We start from the raw sequence: 6,000 nt of genomic DNA, 5'->3' as shown, positions 1-6,000 counted from the left end.
AACTGTGAAAGGTTTATATCTAAGCAACAGCAATGTGTAAGTCGTTGGTTCTTGACAGAGCTGTAATAAAAATCTACATGTTGGCTGCATCCACTTAGAAAATATTCCCCTTTTGAGAGTATTTGCCTTCAGATATTTGGGACATAAATTGCTTTGAAGTTAGGGTTTATTCCTCTGAAGTATTGCCAAACGAGTTGCCTACATCATATCCAAATTTTATCTATCTCTACAAGACATTGTATAGCTGAGTATTTAAATAGTACAGTTATACCACAGCAATGAAGATAAAGCACTCCCTGAAGACTCAGCAATCGCATATACCTTGAGAAAAACTGGATTACGAAATGATGTGCAATGACACTATCTGGTGACTTCTGCAAAACATCCAATAATCACCGAGACAGAGAGAGAGAGAGAGAGAACAGAAACATCAAACACAGACTCTAATAAGGACAAGGAACAGAGCAGACCCTTCTATGAAAGTGTCAGGAATTATTCCATGTGTCACTTCTTCAAAATGCTACTGTCATGATGAAGAATCTCCAATTGTTTTTGTCTTTTTGTGCCTTTTTGCCTAAGATTCCAGCTCCAGGAAATGAGTATATACTTAGTTTAACTTGTGTCGCCTACTCAGTCTTGCCCAAGGGGAAGTCTGGGCCACACTGATTGACAGTTCCAACAAGAATGCTTACAACAGGGCAGAGCATGTGCATAGCAAAAGAAAGTAATTCTTCAAAGCAACATTAGGACTTTGTAACCCAAAGAGTAAAAAATAGATGCTGGGAAATAAAACAACTGAAGTCTACCACAGATATCCACAGGGTCAAAAGATCTTGGTAAACTGAATAAAACCTAGTTAAGTCCCCTTCTCCCATTTCTCCTTCATCTTCAGTTCCATGTTGAGTTCTTCTGTAACATTAAAAACAGTCCTTGGGATGAAGGTGAGGAATAAAGTTTTCAGGAGTGAACTTAAAGGAAGGAGAGTGTTAACTTTCAGCTCAGCTGACCACAAAATAGTTCTGTGTATCATCATGGAAGCAAGCTGGAAAGGGGAACAGAGGATTTGCAGCAATGACAATCAACACACACAATAAAAAATGCGAAGAAAAAGCAAATGAAGTCATTATGAGGAGATAATAACACAGTGATCACTCTTTCCTTAGAAAGACAGACAAACCCCAGATGCCAGTCTATATCCACATTAACACATTCTCTATCTTAAATGCACTTTCAAGTATAATTAGAACAATCATAATTTCTGTGTTATATGAGGTGGTTCAACTTAGACTATCTATATTTTCTCCATATTCAGCAGGACTTTTTCCTTTTACAGCCTTTAAAATTTGGTCTTGTTCTAATATTGGTGACAAAGAATAAGATGTCAGTACCCTTCCTGTAAGTATCTTCTCACATGCTCTCAATTCTCAAGCCGGATATCACCATTCCTGCTACAAATCAAAGCCAATGATTAACCTCCCATTAGCCTCATATACTAAACCTCTAACTAGCTTTTTTGCAAAGAAGAGGAGTCATCTTTGACTTATTCCTTGGATATGTGGAAGGAAAAGGAAAAATCCCACCAAACTGACATGGGGGTTGATGCCAACTAGACTCAGCATTCCAATTTGATGGAACAGAGGCAGAAGTCATCAAAACCAGGCCACGAGGTAGCTCTGGCCATAACAGCAAACTGTAGCCAACTCAGCCAAACCACAAAATATAACAAAGGTGTCAGATGGTGTTTATATTATTAGACTTCATGTCAAGTGATTTTACATGCATGGTCTCATTTAATTCTCTGACCTATCCTTATTTTAGATTTTTCTTTCTTATAGATGAAAACAGGGGGCTTGGAGGGTAACAACATTTCTCTAAGATTACACTTATAGGAAGCACCCACGCCAGAAACACACTGGGTGGTCTGACTCCAGAGCTCAGGCTAGAAATCACCATAAGCCAAGGAGACATGATTCCCACTGACAAAGGCAGAAAGGGAGTGCTGGATTTAGTGGGCAGCTTCTGCGGGTTCTGGGCAAGATGCAAGGTTAGAAGCCCGGGAGAGGACATGGAGATCCAGTGAAGTCCTGGTAAAGAAGATAGCTCCCACAAAAAAAAAGTCAATTCCAGTTGTCTATGTCCCAGTGGCCTCAGTTCTACCTGACTCAGCTTACTCCCTTTCCCTACCAGTCTGTAAGGTTCCCAACACCTCAAGGCCAAGCTTGACTACATTGTCACTATACAGGCAACAATATAGAATATTCTGTTCACTGAGCCTATGAGGTGTGGGGCATGTGGTTATGAACGTCCACACAGGTCTGCAGTGCTCACCTGATGCACGTGCTGCTAAGGCAGAGGCTGCACCGACTGCACACGGAAGGACTGGAGTCACACAAGGACCAACACGGCCTAGTCTCGCTCGCTGCTCAGCAGCACTACATGCAGTTATTGAAGAACTGTTTCCCCTAGCCTCTACCATAGGTTCCCTTTGTCTTCAGGTTTTGAAAACACCTTTTCTTTCTGCTCATGATTTTTCGAAGACACAATTGTTGAAGCCCTTTTTGCAGCTATCTCCTTGGGCCACTTCTGCACAGGTAGGCCACTGTACGTCTAGACACTGAATTGTTGAAACCAATGGCTTCATCATTTTAGGCAACACAAGACCACACTCAGCAACCCTCACAACAGCTACCAGAAGCTTGGATGAGAAATCTGACAATCCCCACTGGACCAGGACTGTGCCTGAAGTATGAGGGTGAATGTCAGGAATTCTGCTGAAATGAGTCACTTGACCTCATATAAAGTTTCTGTAGACACAGTTTCTTAAGAAGAGGAGCCATAGCTTTGCACAGATTCTCTCCTCACTCACACTTCCTGAGGCTCATCAGTGTTATCTACCTGAGTTCTTCTACCATTACCCTGTTCAAGCCCTCAAAATTGCTACAATAGCCTTCCGGTGGCCTCCTTATATATACTTCTGCCTGCCCCTACAATCAGACAAAATTGCAAATTAAAATGCCAATTTGGGACAGCCTATTAATTCAACAGTGCTCTGACCTCCACTTCAACTCACTCAACAAAATACTTTCATTTTGTAACTTAATTTATTCCTGTTTGTTCTGCCCTCTAAGAATGCTCTGCTTTTGGGATGGGCTATAGCACCTACTGGTAAGAACTGGAATGAGTGTTGGCCAGTTGGGCAAGGCTGCCATATTTGCCAGGATAAGAAGTGGGCCAAGTCAGGCTGAGCCAAGAATCCATCAGTGTGTGTAAGATCTGCTACTAGGAGGTGGCCTGATAGAGGAGTGTGGGACTCCTCTGTCAGGATGCAGTGCCTGCAGATGAATGCAAGAACCAAGGCTGGGAACAGCCCAGATTAGGCCAGGTACCCACTGGCATGTGTGTAGATCAGGTCTGGGGGTTGGCTGGGCTGTGCCAGTTCATAGAACTCACTAGCAGATGTGAGAACCAGGACAAGGTGGATGACAGGCTGGGTTGGGACACAACATCAGCCAGTTCATGTTAGGGCCAAGACTGGGGACTGATTCCAGCATGACCTGGAACTGGGGGCAGGTCAGGCTGGGCCAGGCTACAACACCCACCAGTGAATGCCAAGGTAGGACAGGTCATGCCAGAATAGGACACTGGAATCATCAGCACACACAAGACCCCAGGCTGGGAACAACTCTGGTGGGGATGATGGGGAGCTTCCCCTGGTAGGCCACTGCTCCTGAAGTTGAGTGTGAGAACTACAACTTGGAAGACCAGACTGGGCAGGGCTACAATACCTGTTGGCCTGCATCTGAGCTGGGTTAGAAAAAGAGCTAGGCTGGGCTAAGCAACCATATCCATTGGTGCACACATGAGCCAGAATCATTGCAGGCTCATTGGACTTTGCAACAGCATCAGCTGGCAAGTGCTGGGACTGGGGACATGTTTTGTCAGGCTAGAACACAGTATCACTTAAAGACTGCAAGCTGTATGTCTGGGAGTGAACCTAATAGGGAAACTGAGGGCATCCCTCTGATGAGCTACAGCTCCCACCAGTGAGCATGAGAGCCAGGCTGGGAGTGGACCTGGCTGGACAGGCAGTAGCACCCACCGGCATAAGTGTGGGCTAGATAGCAGTGTCAGTTAGGCTGAGCTAGGCTGCAGCATCTGTTGATGTGTACAAAAACCAGATGTGACGCAGGATGGACTAGACCAGTCTGCTGCACATACTGGCACGCACAGGAAGCAGAGCTTAGAGCAGGCCTGGTTGGGGGTTAATGGTGTGTCACTCCGACTAGGCTACAATTCCCGCCGATGTGTGTGTGAGGGCCAAGTATGTAGTGGGAGGGGTTGGGCTGGGCCAAAGCATCCTTTGGTTTGCATAAGATAGTACTAGGAACAACACTCACCATACATCTGCAACCACCAGTGTGTGTGTGTGGGCAGATATGGGTGACTAACTGAGCCATACCCTTACTGGCTGGCACACATAGCAGTCAGGTCTGAGGTGACCCCAGGTGTGGTTTCTTTGGAAATCCCCACATCAGTTGAAGCACTGGACTCAAAATTCCAACCACAGGGAAAACCACTGGATCTGTAATGTGACTGTGAAATACACGTATCAGAACTGGGCCTCCTTGATTGCTAAATCTCGTACAGTAGACAGCATGTCCAGATGCACATGGGGCACACAACAGCTCATTGAGGCCAGCAGAAGACATCTAGAACCATAGCAGAGGATAGAGGGAAGAACAAATTGGACATCTCTCCCAGCCAAGCTTTGCCAGTGAATATCTGAGTGAGTGGAGACTCTAAGGTAGACTGTGTCAATCAATGGACCCTGGAAAGATTTCCAACCTTGGAGCAATGAAATCAACACCACTTCAGAACTATATAAACCATTTACACAGTAACCTCAGAATATGTTGCACATTACGGACCCTAAGATAACATCAGGTGGCCATCCCCCATACCAGGGTACTAATGTGGTTAGGTTGCGAGGAACAGCCCTCTGCCCTCTCCCTGCTTACCCCAGACACAGCAAGAAACAAGGAAATTGGAAGCAATTGTCTCATTCATATTCCTCCATTCCTGGGCCCTTCCCACCCTAGTCAGTGGTCCACATGGGCATACATGTAAACATCATCAAAAATAAAATAAATATATTAGTTTTAAAAAAGAGTGCTTTGCTTTTCTTGGGCCAATAACCTTGACTGCTGTTGTGCTCCACAATCTAGATGAATGCATAGAAAGATGGGACACAGAGAGATGGGAGAAAAGAGGTGAAGTGAAAAGCCACTCTCTGGCAGGTTGAAACCTAAAGGAAGAATGAAAGTTAAAAGGGAGAGGGCAGAGGGCTGTTTTAAGATATTCTTAAGAGGTGTACTTACAGTGCTGCTTTTGGGCTACTCAGAACGGCTAGGATAAGAGGGGGAGATTTGGAGGCCCAAAGATGATCAAAGGCACCCTCTTTCTTATCTTTTGTCTCTTTACTATGTTTCCTCAGTTCCTGTCAAGATGACAAAAAAAAAAAAAAAAAAAAAAAAAAAAGCTACTCCGCCATTGGACCTCCAGCATAGCAGTAATCCCCTATTTATTTTGGAGTGTTTTACTTACTTATTTATGATGACAATTTTTCTTAAAAGACTTCCCACCAGTTGGCATTCCTGCGAGTCAAAGGATAGAATTAGACTATACTTCTACCTTCAATCCATGTGTTTGCAAAGAGAATGGAATATCATGACTGCTTGCTCAGCATTAACCATGATTTTCTCCTAACATAGGTAGAAGAGTAGATGCAGAGATACCTGAACAAAATATATATTATGCTGGATCTAGACAAGGGCATGATATTTACAAATTAAACAATCACATCTCATTCATTCCATACCTTAGGGACAACAAACACACACGGTTTCTTCAGTAAAATGAGCTGGGGTTCCTTGGAGAAGTAACTGAAATGAGTGACTCTAGGTCTGTGAGTGGGAAATACAACATGAGCCAGGGAGAGCC

The sequence above is a fragment of the Ochotona princeps genome, chromosome 5, assembly GCF_030435755.1.
Source record: "Ochotona princeps isolate mOchPri1 chromosome 5, mOchPri1.hap1, whole genome shotgun sequence".
In the NCBI taxonomy this organism is placed as follows: domain Eukaryota; kingdom Metazoa; phylum Chordata; class Mammalia; order Lagomorpha; family Ochotonidae; genus Ochotona; species Ochotona princeps.
The sequence above is the reverse complement of the archived record's forward strand: the minus strand, read 5'-3'. Positions refer to the sequence as shown.